This window comes from Anas platyrhynchos, chromosome 3 (assembly GCF_047663525.1).
Source record: "Anas platyrhynchos isolate ZD024472 breed Pekin duck chromosome 3, IASCAAS_PekinDuck_T2T, whole genome shotgun sequence".
Classification (NCBI taxonomy): domain Eukaryota; kingdom Metazoa; phylum Chordata; class Aves; order Anseriformes; family Anatidae; genus Anas; species Anas platyrhynchos.
In genome coordinates, this window is record NC_092589.1 from 20,833,532 (window position 1) to 20,847,065 (window position 13,534).

At 41.7% G+C, this 13,534-nt stretch overlaps 1 long non-coding RNA gene across 2 annotated transcripts in view; it reads right to left on the reverse strand.

Annotated features, from left to right (window-relative positions):
• Positions 1-406: 406 nt before the first annotated feature.
• The window catches only part of LOC113843122 (uncharacterized), a 34,645-nt gene continuing 21,517 nt past the window's right edge, over positions 407-13,534 (reverse strand). For both annotated transcript variants that reach the window (XR_011808067.1, XR_011808066.1), the window contains exon 2: positions 407-3,874. This is a non-coding gene — a long non-coding RNA (uncharacterized lncRNA). The remainder of the gene's footprint in view (positions 3,875-13,534) is intronic.

The following is a 13,534-nucleotide window of genomic DNA, read 5'->3' on the forward strand; positions in this document are numbered from 1 at the left end:
CCCAACTGGCCTTAATTAGAGACTAATGAATTCAGAAGATGCAGGCCGTGAGGAAAACTGCCTTGACAGTTTGTGTACAAATTAAGCACCAATTACTTCATGCATCTTTTGCATTGCTGATACAAGTCTCTGTTATTATTTTTGAATATGGTCATTTTAGCATAAACCGAGAACTTTGCTAATGTATTTTGTCATTTTTATGGCTCATCATAAAAAAAAAAAAAAAGAAAAGAAAAAAAAAAGAATACCAGGAGGGTCATGAATATGTGAAATAAACTACTGTAGATGATAAAAAGAAATTCATTTCCCTCTAGGGAATATCTTCTAACATTTTTCCCACTAATATCATATTATTATTATGATTAGTCACATAATGATCACAATTTAAGAAACAGACGTAACACAGTACTCTGAATATTTTTATTGGGAATATAGTGGCTATTATTAACACAGGAAGGAAAACAAAGATACAGGTAAGAGTCTTTCTGTTTTGGGATCTCTCAAAAACTTTTATACCCATATATATTAGCAAAAGATTACTGATGCTGCTGCAGTTGGAAAGAGGAGCCCAGGAAGCTGTAGCTGTAGCTACATGGTCAAGTAGTTTGGGGAGTTTAGGTGTCACCAGTTTTCTCCCTCTTATCCACATCCAGAAGACACGAGAGATTCAAGTTCATATATATATATATATATATATATATATACACACTATATATATACTTTTTTTTTTTTTTTGCAAAACTGTCTCTAAGCCTAGGCTGTCCCTATAGTATGATATGACTAGGTAGTGTTCACTACGTCTTCCTATAAAATTTGGGTAGTGAAAGTCTGAGAAGCTTCTGCCTTTGGTGCTCCTGCCAGACCCAGTGGGAGGACAAATGTGACTTTACTGAAAAGGCAGCAGACCAACTACAGAGCGTGTCTGAGATACACGACCCTCCAAACAGACATACAGCCATTCCTTTGCTGGCCAGCTACCTCTTTCAACTTGGACAGCTAAATCTTTTCATTTCTGTTAATTACCGTCATGTTCCCCATTCTATTTAGTGCAATTTATCTCCGCTATGCAAACCAAGAGGTATTTCAAACTCCACCATGGAAATTCTCATGCCTGTGCTGCTGCAAAATCAAGGTCATGCCAGCCTTCTCCCTGGGTGTCTCCTGTCCTTGTTCTCCCTGTCTTGGGGAAGGATGCCCCCAGAGGCTCTGTGGGAGGAAAGCCAAAAACAGAGGAATGAATTAACATTGTGCAGTGAAGTTTTGCCACTGGCATACCAGGTTAGAGGGATGGATGTGCTCTTTGTAATCTGCAGATGTACAGAGCTGTGGAAGAGCTAGAGCAGACACTGATGGAATTGTTCTTCGAAGAAGACCAGGTACATATTTTAAAGTACGCTGAGATTAAAGGGACAGAAAAGCTTTCCTAGTCTATCTTCAGTCTGAGAGAGGACCTCATCACCGTGTCCATCCTCTTCTTCCTCTAAAGAGTTACCCTGTAATAAGGAAAGGACACAAGCCTTCAACCAGAAGAATGTACCCTCCAGTACTGAATGCTTCAAAAGCAGAGTTACTCTGAGAAGGAAAGAAGGAAGGAAGAAAATCTCTATTATGTGAATAAAATGGAGAGCATTAGAGCAAACTTGAGGACTGCAGGCCAGACTATTGGTGACAAGTCACAGAGCCATCATCTGCAGGTCTTGAATTTCAGCTAAATAAAGGTCCAATTAATATCTCACATGACATTTTGTCTTTGTTCACACAAAACCGTAGATGCCCCTCTTGGTCTAGTCTCTAAAACACACAAGAGCTTCCTCCACATAACTCTCTTGAACTTTAGCAAAAGTAATTTTAAACTTCTCTAATGAGGATGACCTAATGATCTCATGTGACACTTTCCTAACTGTCCCCATCATTAAGCGTTGGGGTTTTCTCTTGATAACCCAACATTTTCCTGCTTGTTTTTACAGCCGTACAATATGTTTACAGGAAATACTGTCTTGTCCTTCTTCAAGTCAGTGTCTCACAACTGTCTGTACAGGTACTTTAGGTCTTTTCCACAGCCATACAGCCATTTATATAATTTCTTGTGTTTGTCTTTTTTTTTTTTTCCCCTCCTTTCATTTGAATAGCACCTGTTATTATGTAAATTATATAGAGAGACACATGGAAAGGGTATTTCAGTAGTTAAGGATACCAGACAGCAGTTTTCTATTCTGTCACAGGTTTAATTTGCAAATTTTGTCTGCTCCCTTAAGCCTGGATTTTTATTGTATTAAGGACCCAGAGCCATCAGTTTTGCCTAGTACCTTTGCAAGCTGGGTCCTGTTCTCCCTCTTTTTCCTCAAGTGTGAAGCACATGCAGTAGCTCCTTACTATGACCCTCACAGGTGCTCTGTCCCAAGCTACAATGTGAGGTACTTCTCAAAACCCACAAGGTCTCTGGCTTTGGGGGCCCACAGTGCTCGTCCTTTCCTTTTATTGCAGTTGTCTTTTCTTGATCCCCTTTAATTTCTCAGTGTCTTTCAAGAAAAGACAGACCAATATCCCAGAAAGTCTTCCAGGTGCAGGCCCATCTAAACTGCCAAAGGCACATCCTTGTCTCCTTTTATGAAGTACATTTTTGCATATGACAGTGATTTCTTTTCCCTTGAAAATGTATAATTTCATGACCTGCTGTTGAATTTAAAGCCTTTATTAAATTTTTGTGTTCCTGTTTTCAGCAAGCAGACTTGTCTCTGGCCTCTTTCTTGGCAAACAGGTCCTTGCTCCAGACTTTGGGTCTGCAAGACTGTGACTCTCTAGACCAAGAAATGTCATTGCAGGGAGGTTTGCCATTGAAAATAGCATTCAGAGGTGATGAGTTGACTTCCATAAGTTTTTTTTTTGTTTGTTTGTTTGTTTGTTTTTTTAAATAAGTCTAGGATTGTGTCTCAGGCATCTCTCTAATCTGATGTATATTTTTCATAAAGTGGTTTATTATTTTAACAGAATTTGGGTAAGCCTCATCCCATTTCCATTGCAGTTGCCCTTTTGTTTTTGCCACTTCTGCTCACCCCTCCCTGGTGTCTTCTCCTTCAGTAACACTTGCACATGGAGTGAATGTAGATTTGACACTGTCATCTGGGTTATCATTATGCTGTGTATGGCTCACTCCTGTTTATCGCAGCTCTAAATGTTCATGATAGAAAGGAGACTCAGAAGAAAAGAGAGTAAAGGTGACACAGCCCCTTTGTCTAATGAAAAGCCCTGGTGAGTGATGAAGATATACCAGCTTTGACATAAATCCTGTAGTCAGAAGTGAGTCCTACTTTGGTGCTGAAGGTCAAAATACACTGAGCAAAATAGTGAAGTGCACACGTGCTTGTGTGTGTGCATACACCCCTGCATCTAGGGGTAGGTGTCCAGCTGCATGAGTACCAACATGCCACTGACTGGGGGAGAGCTTCTTGAAGTTGTATAGAAAGCCAAACACCTCTGATTTTGAGTCCTTGCTTTCCAAGGAGGCACAGGATTTCCTTGTGACAGTAATTCTGGCAGTCAGTCCTGTTCATGGCCTTGTCATATCACCATCTCAACTGAGATGCACCAACCAGTTGGCTTGTCCACACGCCACGCTGCCCTGGTGGTGACGACAAAAAGCACACAGAAGCCTCTGAGGTGCTCAACCCCAAAGAAATGCCTCTTGGCATTTTGGAAGGGTCCAAGGTCACAATTTTTTTTTTCTTCACTTGTTTTTTAAAGTAGTTGTTTTTTTAGGGTGGTGATATGGATCTTGGTTCTGCTTTCAAGTTTTATTCCTCCATCTCTGTTCTGCTTTCAAGCTCTGCTCCTCCATCTGGTAGGTCCGTTCTCTTCATCTATCCCACCAGACCAGCTTTCAAGAAAAAGAAAGGAAAAAATAAAAAGCATTAAATAAACAGCAAATTCAAAATCATGGAATAGTTAGCGGTCCCCTCATAGACGACATTTATATTTAAATACTGTATGTGGAACCAAAGCATCCCCTGAAAAAACAAGCACTCTACGTATAAAAATTTAAAACCACATTGATAACCCATCTGGCATCCTCCTAATTATGAATCTCTTAGTGGAGTAATATTCCCTTTAGAAGCAAAACAGTAAATACAACAAGGGAAACATGATTATCAATTTCTTTTTGCTCTGTCTTTCAAGACAAGCGTTCATTCACATGTGCACCCAAAATCTTTCTCAACTGGAATTTATTGAAGTGAAGACACAACACAATGCCTACTAATTAAACATTTAAGAAGGAAAAAATACCCTGTTCTCCATCAGGAGATGATATTAATAGGTGCTTCATAATACAGAATGTGTTTGAACCCCAGCTGTCTCGCCCAATAAATACAGAAAAATAGAAAGGCTTGGTTTCTCCCTTCATCTTTGTGTGCTAATCTAACCAGCCCAGGTTTCATGGCATCCATTCACTTAGTGGAAACAAAGTACAGTGCTTGATTTTCTGGAGAGAACTTCTTTCCCTTTTGTGGGAATGCTGTTTCAGAGAAGGTACTATCCAAATGTGACTTCCCTTGGCAGGCACCAGCTCCCTTCTCATCCAAGAAGGTGGCAAGAAGGCAGGCAGTGACTTCTGAGGTGAGCTTTGCCCCAGACCTTCTGGTGGAGGGCAGACTTTTTATTAGGCATAACTGACAGTGGTGGCTTGAATAGTAGCTTCTCAGAAAGTCTTCATGTCTTTACAAAAAGTTATGGTATTTTGTTCATTTATTTTTGTTCATTCAGCAGAAGCAGTGGAGGAACACCTGGAGGGAAGTCCATCAATGGAGGAATGCCTCCTTTAGGAAGTCCATCAGGGTTCAGACGACAGGAGGTTCTGCTTTCATAACTCAGGTATCTCAAGATACTTGTAATTGGATACAGATCTTGAACAAAGAACTATGGAAACTATCAGCATGAGACAGAGATCTTGAAGATCGAGCCTGAGACACTGAAGGGACAGTATTCAGCACTCTTTGAAGGCTTCATCCTTAACAAAATTTCTAGCTCTCAAGTTATTGATACTTAGGTTCCTTACACATTAGCTCTTTGTTACTGGTTTTTCCCCCCGATAAAACAAAGCTGTCCTGTGGCTTTTACAGAGTCCCTCCTCTGCTGCAATCACCCACTGCAGTACTAGGTGCTTGTAACACACGGCTCTGTGCCAGGCTGCTGCTTTGCACTGCCCTGTTTCACAGACCCTTGGGGTCAGCCCTCCCCCCCCCCCCCAGCTCCCCTTCACGCCCACCCTGCGCACGTGGAGATCTCCGAACCTGATAGCCCAACAGGCTGAGCTGCTCAATATCGATTACCAGCTTTAAGAAATCTTTTCACTTCAGTCATAGGCTTATCTGCTTTGGCTGTCACATGGTTGGGGATGATGCCATCAATACAGATTATGAATCCGTCTCTGTGCCCTATAAATCTGCAAGTTTCCCTGTCTCAACCTCCCACCTTCCTAAACCACCTCGGTAAGTCCCGCCGGGCAGTAAGAGAGGTTGTGTGTGTGCTGTGCTGCTTCATTTAGACTGTACAAAGGGTGGGAAATGAAAAATCCAAGAGAGGCTTAACAATGCTCTTGCTCCGACATCTGCTCCCAGCAAGGGCATCTAGGGACCTGCCGTACAGTTTTTTTTTCCTTAAAGATGATCACCGTGAATGTTGCAACAAATAATAATGTAAAACATTTTGACAGCCAAGTAAGCCATGAAACATTAAATCTCCAAGGTCCATATGCTCCCCTCTGCTAACGCAAGTGGAGAGGAGCAAAAACCCCGTGGAAGCTGGCAGGGAGAAGCAGTTGAGCAACATCACAAGTCTCCTGCTCCCCTCTGTCACATCTGCAACATTCCTGCCCCAGACCTGGGGACAGGGAGAAAAGGAAGGGGCAGAGGTACATTGATGCTCCCTCCACATGCTTGTCCTTCAGACTTGGAGGGGCTTTCTCTTGCTTGCAGCTTTGAGACTGGTTGTAGCCACCAGGAGACCAGGGAAGCCTGACTCTAGGGAGAGTGGCATGGCCAGGGGAGGCGGGACACAAATCCCAAGGGCCAAGGCACAACATTTTTACGAATGCCTTGAGGTCTGTGGGATTTCCCTGCTGCTCTTATAGCCTCAGCTGGCTTCCCTGCAAGACAGCATTCAGAGAGGTGCTTCATGATCCAAAATAGTTATCACAAAGAAATTCCAGGGTTTCTTGACTATTCTTAAGAGATCCTAATCCTTCTCCCTACTCACAGCCCTTCTGGGTTGCAGAACCTTATGTTTACCAACAAAAGTAACCCCAAACCAGGGATGAGTTCAGGAATGACTTAGGTTCCAATTATCTAGCAAAGATCCCAGCCTTGGCCTGCTCAAAGGGAAGTCAAGTGGCTCTCCAGAGCTTCAGTGGTGTACCAAGACTCACTTGCTTCTGAACCCAGCAAGATGCAGAAGAGCAATGCATTTAATGTGACACCCCAACCCAAAAGACCCCATGCCTGTTCATAACTAACTGACTTGGGTGAACAACTTTTTCCAGCCACAGCAAGGATCCTGAACCCCTTTGTCACCATGTACCCACAGAAACATCCCACCTAGTGGGATCGACTGTAGCTGTCACTGCAGTTTCTAAACCTGTATCCAAGCAAGTATTGTTTGGTATTGACAGTGGTATTTAAGAGGCTCTCTGTTTCAGAAATAGATATTCACAGTTCCGATAGCAACATTAAAGTCCCGGTGAAATGGCAGTTTGTTATGGATGGTAAGTTAAATATTGGTCTTAGCATGGGGGCCAGGAAAACCCCAGTTCTGAATTATTTGTACCAAATGTTCACTGTTCCAGCAAAGAAATATGTCTCCTTCTCTGCATTACTCTGTAACTGCAATAAAGCTGTTGGGCATCACTCACCCTCCAGTCATGACTGTGTCTCTGTTGCTCTAGGGTCACCCAGCAAGATACAGTCTCTGTCCCACTGACTTTGCACTCAGATAGTGGCACTTAGAGAAAAACATGAAGTGCAACAAGCTGAAAGCAGACAAGAAATAGATTAAATTTGCTCTCGGGCTTTATGTGGATGCCCAGATCCTTTAATGCAGAGGACTACTGAATTCAGGGAGACAGAACAAATGAAAATTATACATTCAGTCACATGTGGTGCTGAGCACTTTGACCCTCACCCTAAGGCAACCATTTAAATGGGCTCCCTCAATGGCCCAAAGCAGTAACACCAGGACATGCCCTTCTCCATGAGGTGGTAGGATTGCTCGGCACCTTCTGCAGTGGTGCTCTTCATCTTCTGAGTCCTCTCCTCACTGGACAGCCACCAGTGGCTGATGTGCATGTGAGCACAGAAAGTGTTCCTGCAGCCTCTGAAGGGGAAGTAGAGGCACTTGGGGCTTCATGTGCCTCATTTTTGACAGTAGGTGAACATGCTCATACATCCAATGCTAAATATTCAGTGTCTCTGGGTTTTAATGAGTCATTATGACTGAAGAAATCAAAAATCCCATGGGGAAGAGCTGCACTGGAACATCAGACAGGGAAAACTTATGTGCGTGTGTGTGTTTGTGTGTGCGTGTGTGGTTTTTTAATAAAATGAATAGAATTATCTTTATTAATTCAATAACCACAGAAATATTTACAGTGTAATTACATCCATTCTTTTTCTGTTCAAATATTATTTTTAAGGGCTTCTTGGCATCGAAGAGCCTCTTTCTTTGAAAATCCTGACCCAGTGTCACGAAGAGAACAGACCTAAGTCTCTTAATCTAATGGCTGTTAGCGGGGGTGACTACTTTAGCAATGCTCGGCTGAAAAATGAACTTTGCAATAAATGACCTTCAGAGAAGAAGACTATTCATGTTAATTAGTAGCTCTTTTCAAGCAGGATTCATATATGCATTAGGCTATGTCATTTTGAACAATGCCATCATTGTAGTAAACATCAAGACAAGACTCAAGTACAGTTATCAAAATTTTAGAAAACTCTAGTTAGTTTTTTTTCCCTCTAAGATTATGAGTTACAATTACTGATGCATTGCACAATAGGATCTCTCCTAATGGCTTTTAGCTTTTGCCACTGCCAACTTTCATATTTAAAATCCATACAATTATGGACAATTTATAAGCATTATGAGGCGCTCAATCCTCCTCACCCCATTTTTTGCACAGGTTCTTACTGATTCAAAGCAGTTTTGAACCCAGCAAATCAAATGCATTTTGCTTAAAACATAACATTCATTCTTCCAGAGCCCACTTTATTCTTATTACTACTTATTACTTATTATGCATATTTAATTTAAGAATGCATATTCTCCATTAAAAAATTAGAATATTTTGAAGTACTAGAAAGTGATTGTTTTGGTTAGTTCCCTTTGATTAACCACTAAAATGTGGATGTGTTCTTTCTAAAGCACGTATGTTACAAGAACTGAAAATAGCAAGAAGAGGCTACCAAAAGGAAAAAAAATGAACAAAATAAATTGCTGCACAAAATATGAGACATGATCTTTACACAGCTTATGTCAAAATGCATCTTAAAAGATAGTTACAGCATATTAAAAATCTGCTATCCAGGGAGAGATAAACTTAGTACAATGAATCTGATTCAGAAAGATGTTATTAGAAGATACAGTAGGCTGAAGAGAATGTGCAAGCAAATCACATAATTCTGTACATGAATTTTGAGTGTATTTATTAATTGATTTTTTTTTAATCCATTTTAGGAGTGTCTTCCTTGCCACTGACCATTGAAACACAAACACAAATCTTATTTTAAAAGCTAACCTGTCAGACGCTATGCACAGTTGTTTCGCTATCCAACAAACTTACATTCCTAACTAATTAGAGAATTAACAATAAATGTATTGTGGAATAGCATTTTAGCAATCTGTTTAATGAAGAAAGTCATCTGTGTTGCAAAAACAATTTAGCTAACAAAGGGGAAATTAATAAATATTTATAAGTCCAATGCATATCATTTGTTTGGCACCTTACAAGATTCAGAAAAGGCAAACAACTCAGTTGAGCAAACAAACTGCAAGACTGGGCTCATCCTAAATATCTGGCACATGATGACATTCATTATTCACAGCTCTGAGGGGCAGCTGTACACCATATCTGCTCTCTGGCCTGAGCTGGGCATCTGCAAGGCTTTGAGAGATGGGGTGAACGTGCCCCTCCAGTGAACACTGCTAACATGGATGAGCAGGTCTCTTCTCAGCACACTGAGTTTTGTGAGTCCTCTTCACTAGAGGCTTGACCAAGCTTCCTTCAGACATCGCAAGGGGAGTCCAGCCACCTACCTTCACATCATGAAGTCTCATGAGCCAAAAAGCTTTCTGAGCCCCACTCCCATGAGAAAGGAGATTTTTTTTTTTTTTTTTTGCTGTTTCAAAAAACTATAGTGAATAAAACCTGAGACACCCTTGACTTGATCCTCCCTGCTAGGTTTTGTGTGTGTGTGCATATGCCATTATTTGCTGTCTTCTGGGAAAACATCTTGAGTTCATTTTGTTCTTCTTATAGACTTGTAGAAATAGGTCTAGAAAGGTACTTCAGGAACTCATCTTGTCATCTTACTGCCTCAAGGCTGACTCACACCCAGTGCTCTCCAGCATCATGCTAAATTCAAGCATAACAATAACCTTAAAAAAAACTGTAATAGAAAAAAAAAAAAAAGTTAAGAAATAAGTTAGCAGCATCTCATGAATCTGCCACAGGATTTAACTCCGTTTTTCAGGCTGTCCAAAGCTGTCATCTGCTAGAGTCAAGACATTGTCCCTGTCTTGGGTATGCCCAGCTGCAAGTTGTGAGGGTAGCTACATCAGGTCCTGCATATTTACCCTGGCTTCAGGTGAGACAGCCTGGCACCCACAAGCACGCCCCCACATTTGCTCACTGGTGAAGTAAATGGTTGCTCTAAGGCCACTCTGGTGTCTCCCAGGACCTGTGCTGCTGCAGTGGAGCTGAGAAGGCATGATGGCATCATGTGCCCCGATGTCACATGTTGGAATTTGCCCAGTTCAAGGCATTTTCAAAGGGCTGTTCTTCAGAGCAGAAATAGAGTTGTGTATAAGCCTTTGTAATTTCAAGTTAGAGCCCCACAAGATGAGGGACAAGTTGGTGGCCATGTGGCTCCACAGGCATAAGGGCCATTGGAGGATTACACTGCTGTCAAGAAGGCAAACTTGTTTCTGGTCCCAAACAAAATGAACATATCTTAGGTAGGACACACAACTAAGATGAGGGAGCATCTGTACTTGGTCATGGATTCACACTTTATACCTACACATGGTATGTCAGAGAATATAAGGAGTCGAAGTGTGTAATAACACAAGCATAGGTTAGGACAGGTCAGAGAGAAGCTTGGTTAGCTGTGAAGAGAATATTTGGAGAGCATCAACTCCTCTGCTCTCCTGTTCTCTGCCAAGTAATAGCAGAGACCTGTCTTGCAGTGCTCATTATCTTGGGAAGGGGGGGCATGGGGAAGCATGATCCAGCTGCCAGACCCAAGTCTGCCAGTCCCAGTCTCACCAAGACTCACATGACAACCCTGCAGTGATGCTTCAGTTTTGCTGCTTCTCACCTTGATCCAGGGTGTGGCATGGGGTGACACAGTCTGGGGCAGAGGCAACATCCCACCTTGGGACAGCAATGGTGAGGTGAGGGCAGGTCTGTGGCTTGGAGGAAGAAGAGGAAAAGAAATGTGTTGGTGGCTTAATCCCTCTCACAGCACTGTCTGTCCCAGCCCCAGCCTGCAGGTTTCAGGCTCAAACAATCCTTGGCAGTCTTTGGCTGTTAGTACCCTCCCTGGCACAGCTGTGCTCTGGGCCAGCCAGCGTAGGCCCAAAATAACCTGTTGGGCAACAGCCAGGCAAAGAATGAGGAAGAAATGCTGACTCCATAATAAAGAATGTGGGACTTGTAGTCAGCCTAATCCAGCCCTGACACAGCCCAGAGCAAGGCAGCCTGGAAACTGCAAGGGAAGCAGGGAGAAGGAGAAAGAAGGGCAAGACAGAGTGAGAAGGAAGGGCTGGAAGCTTGCTGGGTGTGATAAAAGTCTTAAATTCGTGAGGCATTTTGATTCATCATGGCAATTAGAAGCCTAAATAGAAAGAACAGGATGAGTGGAGAAGAAGATAGCAAAAAGAAGATTGGGGTCCAACAACAGGGTGATGGGACCCAGGATGCCTGTGGTGATGCATCAGACTTGTTTGGTCTCAATTATTAACCAAACTTTGCTTTTCTGTAGTAGGGGTTAGACAAATCAGTGCATGTAATGTTTTCTACTATAAACACCACACTAGGAGATGGGGTTTGCACTTCAAGGGCTCAGGCTGAGCTGTAGTAGATGCTCACTATTGTTTTGGCTGTTCCCTCACTTGTCCCTGTAAGAGGCAGCTGGCAAGAGACCCAAAAGTCTGGGCCTGGCTGGGCAGCAGCGGCATCTCTCCCAGTTTGGATGTGCCACCAGCTCACTTTCAGGTGGTACTCAGACAGAAAATAGGGAAAGAGCTTGACTTCCAGGCACTGTTCCCAGTGGGCAGGTCCCACTGGACACAACCACTGTCTCTGTAGAAAACGTAGGTATGGACACAATCATGATGTTTTGGTGCTAGAGGATGGGCCCTGGCCTAGCCTACTTCCAAGCTAGACACAGCTTTACAAGCTAGCTCTGGGCCTACATTTATGGATCTGAACACTGAATTTCAAAGGGACTTCTGTCACCTTTTGGAGACAACCAAAGGCAGACAGGAGTGACATTATTTGTGCATAGTGAGGATAGGGGGGATCAGATGGTATCTGGGTATTTATCCAGTAGGTAGAAAGCTCATTTACATTTTATCCAGCCTTTTGGATTTGAATCTAGTTGTCTATCAACTTAAGATAGCATCCTAGCACAGTTGGAAATCTTGAGTATAGCCCATTTAGTGGTGTTTAGTCATAAACTTTTTATGGCCAGGATTTCACCCATGGGAAAATACTTTGGTCCGTGAGCAGTAGCCTCAGAGATATCTGGTTTCTGAAACAAGAAATAGGCAGGTGGTGCTTGATGGGATAGCCGTGTGGTATCAAAATAATTCCTGCTTGTTCCTCTCTTAGTGTGCATGAAGAGTGGGGGCTTGCTCCTCCTGTCTCTATGCAAGTGATAGGATCACTTGTGCACTGCTGAGCCAGACCTAGGTCTTGGGAACTCTGGCAGAAAGTATCCTAAGTTGGAGCTTTCCTCTTTTTACTATAGAAAAATTAAGATCAGCTTCTAGTTGAAACACATGCACACCTGTATAAAGCCCTTCTCTCTCATGCTTCACATCTCATTTTGGGCACGCTGTTTGCTGCAGACAAGGAAGGCATATTTTTTTGTGATTCATTCTTCTTTGCAGTATTTCAAAGTCTAGTCATCCTGCCTAGTGCCTAAAAGGCTATAATTTTTGACGTTCCACTGGATAAAATGCATTTTATAGTTACTGTTTTTAAGCAAAACACATTTACCTTCTATTTCTAGAAGGCAGCAAGATTATAAAAATATCTTTTAAGAACTTTTGGCACCATTTAGATAACTGATTGTGTTTATGATGAACTGAAGCATCACATTAGGTATGAAGCAAAGTAAAAGCAGATGGTCCATACTCAGATGGTCCAAACTGTTGCCTTTCAGACACACAAGTAAGGATACGAGAATTTCTCAAATAGATTTCTCTGCTTTGTAGAAGATCCACATGAGCTATTTGTTATTAAAATGCCTCTTCAGAAGAAATAATGTTTTCTAGCATTTATGAAATTCATTTAGCTTCTGTGGTTCACACGAAACAAAACTATCTTATCAACTGCTGTTTAGCATGTAAATTAGCTGGTTTACTAGAATTGAATTTATATGGGAAACTTTATACAAAATCCTCTTGTTTCTCTAACCCACTAATAAGATCAGGAGAACAACAGAAAACATAGATTAAGTCTGTCTTTCAGATACAGACTCAATCTTGCTGGCATAGGGTACAATAATATTCTGTATAACAAAGTGAAAAGTCTAGAGAAAAATTGAGTGCGCTTGTTATGGAGCCTACAAGGACTCTTCGTGTGTTTTCAGGGTATAATTTACCTTCAAACTTTTAAGTAATTATGTGTAAATTTATGATTTTATTACGTCAATAATTTACATGAAAAGGTGAGCCTTTGCCTAGCATAAATTCCTGCGGAAGCTATATTTCATTTCTATTACAAGCATGCTTGTGCACTGTACTGTGCTCATCCTTAGTAATAGAGGTATTCATGAACTGAAGATTTCTTTAATGTTTTTACATCCAGTAAAAGAATGCATGGGGGTCAAAGCAGGATTGATTTGAAGGAGTTAGATTTTAAAATCCCTTTAAAAATCAGGACAAAGGATACTACACTATTAAAATAAAATGCTTAAAAATGAAAAGTATTATGCATGCCACACAGTGAAAGATCAGATTTTATTAATGCAAGTTTTAAATGCTGATTAATCCTCTTGAGAATCAGTTTCCCAAAGCTTTGGCCTGCATTCAAGTCTTTTTC